The sequence below is a fragment of the Camellia sinensis genome, chromosome 11 (assembly GCF_055761805.1).
Source record: "Camellia sinensis isolate YWXY chromosome 11, ASM5576180v1, whole genome shotgun sequence".
Taxonomy (NCBI): domain Eukaryota; kingdom Viridiplantae; phylum Streptophyta; class Magnoliopsida; order Ericales; family Theaceae; genus Camellia; species Camellia sinensis.
The window spans coordinates 104,931,071-104,942,334 of NC_138971.1; the positions used below are offsets into that span (position 1 = coordinate 104,931,071).

General features: G+C 31.2%; 1 long non-coding RNA gene across 1 annotated transcript; it reads left to right on the plus strand.

Moving 5' to 3' along the window:
• The first annotated feature begins 5,468 nt into the window (after window positions 1-5,468).
• LOC114286535 (uncharacterized) lies at window positions 5,469-11,264 on the plus strand. Its single transcript, XR_003637572.2, has 3 exons — window positions 5,469-5,631; window positions 9,857-9,898; window positions 10,338-11,264. It is a non-coding gene; the product is annotated as an uncharacterized LOC114286535 (long non-coding RNA).

The following is an 11,264-nucleotide window of genomic DNA, read 5'->3' on the forward strand; positions in this document are numbered from 1 at the left end:
TTTTCAACTGCCTTGTCATATTACTTTGCAGTTATTGATTTTTCTGTACTGTTTTTCCTTTTAAATATTTTTTATTTTTATTTATATAGTATTACTCGATTTAGAATCTCTATAATTAGTCACTTGACCACATTCACGTTTATAAGAGTAAAAAGGAAAGGGAATTGTATGTTAGTCTTTTTTTCTTTTGGACAAATATAATTTAATCAAATTGCTATCAATGTCTAATTAATCTAAATTTTAGTTTGAATAATATATATAACAGCCCTCAGGGGATAAACAATTTAAGGTTGCGTTTGGCAGAGTTTTGTAAATATGATTTGAGAGTATGAGTTGTATTTTGAGTTTGTGAGTTGTGGAATTATGATTTGAGTGTATAAAATATGTTTGGTTATGGTTTTTGAATTTAGTTTTGAATTGAGTGTGTAATTGAGTTTTGAAAATTTGATTTGACATGCGAAGTAAGAAAATTTGTTTGGTTATGAGTTTTGGAAACAGTTTTCAAAACTTAATTCAAATTGTTATAACTCATAACAAAACATACTACTTTCACACTATTGAAAATTCTGATCAAACACTCATAATCAAACTCTTTTTAAAATTCAATTAAAAAAATTTATTATTAACAGAAAATAACATTAATCAATTTTTAATTAAAAATACTACAAAGGAAATAATTTTTTTTCAAAATAAAGATTCAAAAAATTTAAATCATAAATATTTAAATAATTTAAATAATCTAAAAAATTTAATAAGTAAAAAATTAAAATAAATATTCAAAAATTTAAATCGTAAAAATTTTAATAATTTAAATATTCAAAAAATTTAAATAATTTAAAATATTAATATTTTAAATTTAAAAACAACTCTACATTCAAATCGTAACCAAACTCATAAAACAAAACTCAATTAAAAAATTATTTTTAAAACTCATAATCAAACACATAACTCGAAATTTCATACTACTTTCATAACTCTACACTAAAATCGTAACCAAATAAATAACAAAAAATTTAAATATATAAAAATATTTTTATAAAATAGAGTTTGAATTTATTTTTATAAAATATTTTAAAATTTAAAAAATTAAAATCGTAATATTTTGAAATTAAAATATTTTAAAATATTCAAAAAATTAAAAATTTAAGAAAATCGTAACATATTTAAATATTAAAATATTTAAAATCTTAACAAAATTAAAATATTGATTTGAATTAAGTTTTGAAAAGAGTTTTGAATTATGTATTTGGTTATAAGTTTTGAAAAGTAATGATTATATTTTGAATTGAGTTTTAAGAAATAGGTGTAGAATTATGATTTGAAAACTCAAAATAAATAACACACTCAAATCAATGAGTGAAATTATAATTTAAGAGGCTTACCAAACAAAACCTAAATGTTTGAAGTGAGTCCAGATGGGCCCACTGTGGATCGGGCTAAGGAGAAGCTACTTCCAATTAAGATACATTTTTAGGTGTGACTTACAACACATAAATTTGAGCCATAAAGTGTATGTTCTAATCATTTTTCTTAGTACTAATTATGTGCACTTAACATTTTTAAGGGTTGTTTAGGATGACCTAAATAAGTGTATTTTTTATCTTTTTACGAAAAGATGTGCAAAAAAGTAGAGAGATTATGTGATGAAAAAAAGATAAAAAGATAAAAAGTGTATACTTATTTAGGATAGCCAAACTTGACCTTATTAATAACCGGTCCAAACACCGGCAAGACCTAAAAATTCAGGGCAAGATCCCTAATGACAATTACGACTATGGATGAGTACTCAAAAAAAATAAAATAAAATAAAATAATAATAATAATAATAATAATTATGACTACGGATGAGATGATATATAACATGATAATATAAGATGCCTAGTTTTTCAAAATAAATAAATAAATAAAACTCTTCAATTTGCTGCATGAGAAAGGAATCATCAACATTGCAGTTGACCTTATAAGGCCATGGTTGTCCTAGTTATTAGAGCAATTCTCTGTATCTCAAATTAATGCAAGCCTAATAAAAAAAATTTAAAAATTATATGGCTTAAATAAATAAGCAAATAGCAATGCTAGCTGTGCATAAACAAGTGTACAAGCCTCACTGGAATAACTTGGAATTAAGGTGAACTAGATCAAGTTGTCTGTTGCATGCCTCATGAGCCCATAAAGCAAACCCAAACCCAAACCCAATTTTGAACTACTGGTTGGCATTTGTTACTTCCATGGCTTCACAGCTTCTTCATTCCAGCCAGACCCAAACAAATTATGACAATGAACATGTAGAACAGACTTTAATTAAATCACTGCATTGGCACAATATATGTCAATTTAATATCCAATCAAATGTTTCTCTACTTCAAATATAATCCCATAATTATGGAACTTCAATCATTCACTATATTTTTAAAGTGTGGCAGCTGATTTTTGATGTTATATTGGGATGAACTAGAGTATTTTTATTTATTTATTTGGAGTGGAGCGCACCAATATTATTGTGAAAGACTTTTTGAATTTGAGATTGCTGGTAGATTTTGAAGTAGAACTGTCTTTGCTATGAAGCAAACTGTTGTTGCTAGATCATTAATTCTTCCTTTTTCTTGAGACCAGGTCATTTATTCTATCTACTTAATTTTTATTTTAAATCCCCTATATACTAAATGGTTAAAATCAGAGAAATTTGTCATATCATAGAAAAATAATTTCAATAAAAAAAAAAAAACAATATAAGATGGGAACAAGGATCATATGTGCTGCTCCTCAGCCAATTTTCAACAAATTTTGACACCCTAATCAATATCAACCATATTTAGTAGTCTGAATTTTCATAATTCGAATAACTCTAATATCTCAAAATAACATTATTTTAATATATTCGAATCATTCAAACTATACAAATGCAAACTACCACATATTTTTCAATCAATATCAAGGAACCCACCCTTGCTCTTATTGCAGAGAAAATCAACAATAATGTAGCAACTTTTGGATTGCTTTTTGGCAATGCTTTTTGTCGCGACATATGATCTATTGACAGATACAATATTCTAACTGCAAAAAGTAACACCTTTTTGTGCTTTGTGGTTTGTGTTCAAAACCCGTGAAACCAACCAACATTCTTCTTCAAATAACCAATCTTGGTGTAATGATTATGTTTTTTATGTCACTGTTGGTAAAAATTTGATTTGAGGCAAATTGACATTGAAAATTCGATAGAGAATTCAAAATTTTACAAACAACAAACAGATCAAGTAATTGTGATTAGTATCTTATATCTTGATAGATTTAAGGACTTCTTTGGAGGTTATCGACAGAGAGAAACAAATTAAAAACTGATATTGTATTGTTGAAATTATTACTTGTTACAAATATTTAAACAAGAATAAAAATAAAAATACATAAGTACTAGAAAAAAGTTAATTGATTACAAGAATCAAAAAATCGTTACAAAACCACTAAATTAAAACTACTCATAGCAAAAATAAACTACTCCTATAATATGTTCAAGTAATCTACTCCTAGATAATCTATTCTAAACTCTTGTTGAGTGTTGATAATTGATCCATTTTGCTTAAATTTCTTTGCCTATTTATACTCAAAACCCACTGTTAATTTCCTTTGGCAAGAAACTTATTGACAGTTTCTTCCACTAGCCACGTTCTTGTCCTTTGCTACAACATGAAAACTACCCCAATATATCAGCAACATGGACAGTTATCCCAATATATTAGTTATATCACAGTCACACATGGCACCACTTCAATTTGTAACCACCTGGTCCCTACACAAACACCAACAAACTTAATAATAATAATAATATAATTATGGCCATAGTAAAATTTTGAACATGGTCATGATCTTAATCGACAGACCAAAATTGACAAGTTACAATAAATGAAATTAGTTCTGGTCATAATTGACAAGTTACAATAAATTAAACGAGACTTGATCATAATCAATAAGTCAATTTAAGAGAAAATTATTTTTTTGTATCAACAATCACATAAAATAATTAGTTGATTAGTATTTGAATTGTTACCACTATATTGATGTAAGGGTAAATTAGGTTGCTAGTTTTTGTATTTTGGTTATTATATTATTTTGGTTTTTAAATTAGTCCAATTGCTTTTAATTGTGAGCAGTTTATGTCAAACGTGCATGAGCGGTATTTGTCATACTTGTAAGAGCAAAATTATAAATTTGATCAATTCAGTGATTTAATGTCAACCAATTTAATGAAAATTTTCTATCAAAAATCGTAACGATGTTATCAATTAGATTAAATTGACACAAAATCTAAAATCAAGAATCCTCTTCTTTGACCTCTTGATCTCCCTTGTGCTTTGGCTACTTTTCATTTGTTGCGTTAGTGTTTTAGTTTGGCATTTGGCCTTCTATTTTCCTTGTGTTTGCAAAGGGATTGCACTTGATTTACGTGCTTATAGGTGCCAACCTAATTGGGATGTATGTTGCAAGCATTGATGTATTTTTCCTCCTTTTTCCCTGTTATTGATGTATCAAATTGAGTCAATTAAAACTGTGGGGACTACAATGATACAAATGGCAAAATATAAGGTCTACCAATATGCATATTTTTAATGTAATGGTAAAAATTTAAATAGTGGGCGTTTGGAGACTTTCCAAAATTATATAAAAACTAAAGTTAAATATCATATCAATTGTTTCACTCATTTAAAAAAAAAAAAAAAGTCATTGGGTCTTTTTTTTTTTTTTTTTAAAGTCAAAAAACTAAAAAAATTATTAGAAAAACAAATCTCAACCAATAAACAATTGAGAAAGGAAAAATTTCTTAAATGTGCTATATATATGATATGCAATGCTTATATATATTTGTGCTATTAATTATGTAATTTTATTATGATTTTTGTTATGCATATATGCGGTTCTAGTACATAAATTATTTTCAAGGTATTTTGTTTAGAAGGTTACCAAGCAGGTCATTAGTATTAAAACAATAAATTATACTAGTTATGGCATAATAGAACTTAGGGCTTCAAATTAATGGAACAATTCACGAACAGGCTCGGCTGGACTCATTAAGGGTTCGACTCAGCTCAGCTTGACTCGTTTTGTAACAACCACGATCCATAATTAATTACTAATCCGTAGTTAAGACCGTTAATCAAGTAATTAAAATAAATAATGTGTTTATTGTGTATTTTGTATGCTATTTGGCTTCCTATCTGTTACTCATAGAAATATTTGTCTAGAATTCTGCTTTGATCTGAAAATTGAAAGCCTTATCGGCATCTGAAACTGAAATTGGTTACATCAATATGTTATTTGGAATTTTAGAATTATATGGCAAATTTTATTAAAAACTGATTCAATCCGATTAATTAAGTTGTGTTTGGCAAGCCTAAGGTTCCAATTAATGTATTATGGCATTACAACTATATAAGTGGGCCTTTAAGCTCATTTGAACTCATCCCTTCATCATTTTGAACTCCTAAAATCTGAGAGTATGTTTGAGAGAGAGAGAGAGAGAGAGAGAGAAAGAGAGAGTGCACTTTTAGAGAGAGAAAGTGTAGATTGTGAAAGAGAACTTGAGGATCATTGTTTGTAAGTTCAAGATTGTACAAGAACAAGAGAATTTGGAGACTCTAGGTAAGAATTCAACTCCTAAATTATGAACTTATATCATCAAACATGAGAATACATGAAGAATTTAATTGCATATTATGAGCTTAGAATGTAGAATTGAGTTACAATTCACACATGCATGCATTCATGAGTGTTAATCATCATTTTGATCATAAGCTCTATCATTATGTTGAGTTTGGACCATAGGACCATGAAACTAACATGCATGCATATTAGATCAAGCTTTGAAAGCAAATTCCATGTTTGAAGAAGTTTTGAAATGAATCGATCCTACATGCATATTGAACCTTGTCATGTTAAGTTTGATTTTGAGCATCTAAATTATTATTGCAAGTTATTCGGCTCATTTATGATTGAATCGTCTTGTTTTACCATTTAAATTCATGTTTTGAAGAGGAATTTCCCACATGCATAGAACTTTTGAGCTCAAGTTTGTGAAAACATGGGATTTGAGAAAAAGGTTTTATAAAACTTACATGTTGTAGCTTGCTTTTCATGCCCCTTTCAGATACGACTAGCCCTACAGTTCGGACTCCCATAGTTCTGAATTTGATTCCTCAAGTGCAATGTGAAATAGATAAACACAAATGAGTCCAATTCTGGCAATTCTTTTAGAAAATTGATTTTGAATCAAAATATCAAAATGGACTGGTTTGCCAGATTACAAAATTGCCACCTAAAGTTTTTTGAAAAATTTAAGAAACCCAAGACTCGTGCCAATGGCTATTAGTCTGTCATCACCAAAGTGTCTCGGCTCGGGAATTTAGGTACGAGAGGGGAAAGTCATGAATTGAGCACCCCCGCTCGCCCGATCAAAGATCGGCCTCTACTAATCATGATGTGATTCTTATTTACATTATATGCTCTTATTCCGATTATTAGGCTAACCTTACTATGTGTTGCACACAAGTATAGACTAATTTGAAAAAATTAGAACAGTTGGATTTCATGTTTGTTTTGAAAAAAAGGTTTCAATACGTACCACTTGAAAAAGTGGGCTCGTATGTACATTTATCAAATTATCCCAATTTGAGTAACTAGCCTTCATCCATAGGCATTCAAACAAGTATATCAATTAAGCACTTAGCCTCATGAAAAATATGCTTGATATGACAACAATCACACACATGCGATATGCTAAAGCAATAAGTGCTCACCTAGTACTCTAGGGCAAGCCAAAAAAAACAAAATAGTTAGAAAAATGCTTGACCCTAACTAATGCAACTTGACTAATGCAACATATGCAATATGCAATTAATAGGCTCGGCTACTAGCATGGCATGAGAATCGATTTGATAGCATGTGGTTTGAGCACATTTTCAAAGAAGTATTTAGATAACAATGTGAGTTAGAATGATGCATCGAGCCTAATGCATGCAAGACAAATGAATGCAAGTAATGGAAAATGCTAATTAAAACATGATGCTCTATGCTATCTATCATAAGCAAGTAAATAAAAGGGAGAAAGAAGTGGGGTTGAAAGACATACGCATTATTATATTTTTGCTCTCGCGCAGGAGGGTCTGAATGGATGTCCTAGCTAATTACTACGAATTAACTAACTATTACAAACCAAATGGAAATAATTAACTATACTAGCTAGTTATTACAAATTGAAATTAACTAATTAATTACACTAACTAATTAGTTACAAATGGGAATTCACTAATTATTACACATGGGAATTCACTAATTTAATTAACACATTAACAACTAATTCACCTCGAGCGGGGTAGTGAATCGTGCATGCCAATTTAAACATCCTCCCAGAAACACTTCTGTTTTGCTGCCATGACTGTTCTACCTGCAAAAAAAGCTCTTGTTTTGCCTCTACTTTTGCTCTGCCTTGCAAGAAAACAACATTGTCTGTTGACAAAAAAGTGGCCGGCCAGCCAGAAGTAGTGGACAGCCGACTGCAAATAGTGGCCGGCCGGCCACTAATGTAAATATGGCCCTGCTGTAACAGAAAATGAACATAGCAGAAACAAGGTGTTCCCAGGGGATATTCATCCTCTTTGCCTATCCTTATCATGAAATTGCTCAAATGAGGGATAGAATCGATTCACAAATCATCAACAATTGCAAAGTTGTTGCATGATGATCTATGGTTCGATTGGACAAAAGCTCAATGAGGGAAACCAAATGACCAACAAAACCTCCTTCCTATCATGAAATGGATCAAGGGAAGCAATTTACATTTGACTCTCAAACCATTATCATCACTAATAAGTATGAAATGAACTAAGACTCAATGTGTTTAACTAACGTCCAGTTAAACCCCAAACCATATTATTATCTTATTCCATTTTAGCCCCAATTTTATTATTCCATATTAATTACCTTTCCATTCATTAGTCAATTAAGTCCAATAATGAAAATTGAGTCCACCAATGAAGAGAAGTATCAAACAAATGGTTGTTTTGTGCATGAGAGAGATGTCATGCCATTGGTAATGAATCTCCGAGGAGATTAAACCATTAAGCACAATGATCTATATCTCAAGCTTAAACAATCAATCGGTTGAAACGATTCTCAAGGCAAGAAAAAGAACCAAGAAATGAAAGAGGTGTAGAGGTGATTAAAGATGATCACAAGTATGGAAACACACTAAATAAATGCTATCAACTCAAGTAGGTTGGTGTCTAGTGCCTAAAACACTAAACCTATGAGGACCATAACACTACAAGCATACTATGCAAAGCATAAAGGAAACTAACACCTAAAATCAGTCCTAAAACAATGCTAGAATCAAGGTAAAAACAGCTAAAAAATTAAGCTAAAAAAAAAGAGAAATTAAGCTAGTAAACAAGCACAAGGAGGAGAGGCTACCCTCCTTATTTTTGGAATTTCAAAACATGATTTTTAGCATCTGAAAACTCTGAAATTCAGCCAAAAATAGCAATAAATATAGTAGATAAATAAGGGAAACAAAGCTAGGAATTATACCTCCTGAAGAGGAGTATCCCTTTTGAATTATAAACCACCAATTCACACCCTTAAGAGCTAAGATGCAAGCTTAAACACCTCAGCAAAGAACCCTCCAAGTTTGGTTTAGAGAGTGTAGGTCAAGAGTAGGTAAGGTGCAAGAGAGAAAAAGAAATGTAGAGAGTGAAATATTTTTCAAACTTTTGCTCCACAAAATTTTTCTAACCCTATATCATAAGAGTGGGTCATCTATATAAAAAAATATATGAAAGACTCTTAGAAATATCCAAACAAATACAGCTGGTATGGTGTATGCATCTGTGGAGACAGTTGACCAAAAATATCTGATTTTTGCATAAGTGGCCAGTAGGCCACTAATAAGGGCCGACTGTACACCATTAGTGGGCCTGCAATCAAGCTTGAAAAGCTATTGTTTTGGTCTAAAAATTGGTGCAAAGTTAGCATGTTTTTAAGGCTCAAAGTTAAGGCTTTCTACTGAGGAATTCGAGCATTTGACAAGCATATATAAATTCATCATCGGGTGATCACTTGGCGGCGCCCAAATCGTAAGGGTAGTCGAAAATGGGGTGTCTACACATGCATAGAAGTTTTGAGCCCAATTTTGGTTAAATTCATGAGTTTTGGGCAAAGGGTTTGTAAAGAATCATGTATTCATGTTTATGGAAAAGTTTTCAAGCTTTAAAGACAAGCCATGCATGACTTTTGCCTTTGAATTTGCATTTTAGAAGCTTAAAACCCTGTTTTGAAAACCCAGAATTTTTGGAGGTCACTCGAGTGAAGGATTTGCAGCTCGAGCGAACATTTCGAGTATCTAGTAGTTTTGCAGTCTATTACAGACCACTCGAGCAACCACTTGGTGGCTCGAGCAAACCTTTTGTGTATTATGGGACCGCTCAAGCATAGGAGTTATGGCTCGAGTATAGAACGAGACCATCCAATACTTTTGCAGGCAGAGTAGTCCGCTCGAGCGACCAAAGGTGCACTCGAGCAACTAAGCCAAATTCAACATATTTTTGGAAGACATTCAATATTCATATTTTTGTCCTCATCCTTTTCTGAGCATATTTAGACATGAATTATGAGTCATTAAAGAGTAATAAGCTAATAAATGACATGAGTAATTGAATCAAAAAACAAATTTGAGATCCGAGAATATGATTTACATGTATAAGTTATGAGAATGGACTGAATAAGAAACTCATGTAAAGAAAGCTAAGCCGTAATGGCCGAGTACATGTGTAATGATAAGATATGTTTGTGTTATGCACTTTTGTGTTTGTAGGTCAACGTTCAAAGATTGATTGACCGTTTCCGGATGCCCACTGTAAGTAATGTTATTGTAAAGATGTGTTCATATGAATTATGTTCCAAATGTGATTTGATAAGTTATAATTTCTGAAATGATATTTGTTTATGTGAACGAATGTCCTATGTTTGAAATATATTATAGCATCCATAGATAGTCCCAAGTCATGGGGGACGGCATGTTAATGCGGGTCCATGATATATATGTGATTACGAGATCTCGTTAGCCACTTCATTGTGGTGATATGCATTTAATCGGTATTCGGAATCGATTACTCTAGTCGGATGACAATATGTTATGTTCTATGAGATGTACCATTATTATGTTTGGATATGAGAGTTGATTCTGTTATGATCTGTTTTATGGATATGATATGTTCGGAATTCGTTCACTAACTTCTTTACGTTAATGTTATTCACTGGGCTTTAGCTCACTGTTTGTATATATGTATATGTAGGTGAGTGTGTGTAGGACCAGGCCTAAGGGCTTCTGTCTGACTTCCATTTTATCAAGCCAACCATTATGCCTCACGTGGAGGTTCCTAAAGTGTCGCATGTCACAAGCTCTGGTTGCCTCTGTATATAAGGCTTGATTTTGTTTCATTGGCTGTATTTAAGATGCTATAGTTAAGTGTGTGGGTATAATGTGAGAATGATTTTTGGTTATACCATATATAAAGTTTTAAATATTCTGTTTCACTTAAATCCGCATAGCTCATTGGACACTTATTATTATGTATTTGCTTTGGCTAGCCCCTTATTTTGTGATTCTGTTTCAAAGGCCGTAGATAATCTTAGGATTACTGGACGGTTACGACGCTAAACCTATAGGGACAGGTTTGTGTCATGACACGTTTAGTAAACGAGCCGAGTTTGAACTCGAATATTAGGCTCGTTTAGTAAATAAGTCAAGCTTATGCTCGAATAAGCTTTGTTTGTCAAGTTCGGCTCGTTTGGCTTTATTTAAATAATATAAATAATATTAGAAAAATCTTATCAAGCCAAGCTAAGCCAAGTCGAGCTGAGCTCGAGCCCAGTTAGTTATCAAGCCAAGTTCAAAATTAATAAGCAAATGAACCAAGTTCGACCTCGGAAAGGCTCAGCTCGTTTACAGCCCTAATAGAACTACAAAATTTCAATAACTAATCTATAAAAATACGTAACACTACCATTAATATGCATAAAAATTAAATAAAAAACAAAAACAAAAACAAATGTAACAGACCATTAAGTGTCGTAATGAACTATACTATAACATCACTTGTGTGTTTTAACTAAACAAACCACTAGGTACGGCCTAATAGAACTATAAAATTTTGATAAAAAATAAATAAAGCCACTATTAATATGCGTAAAAGTTTTTTTTAAAACATATAACAAGATCA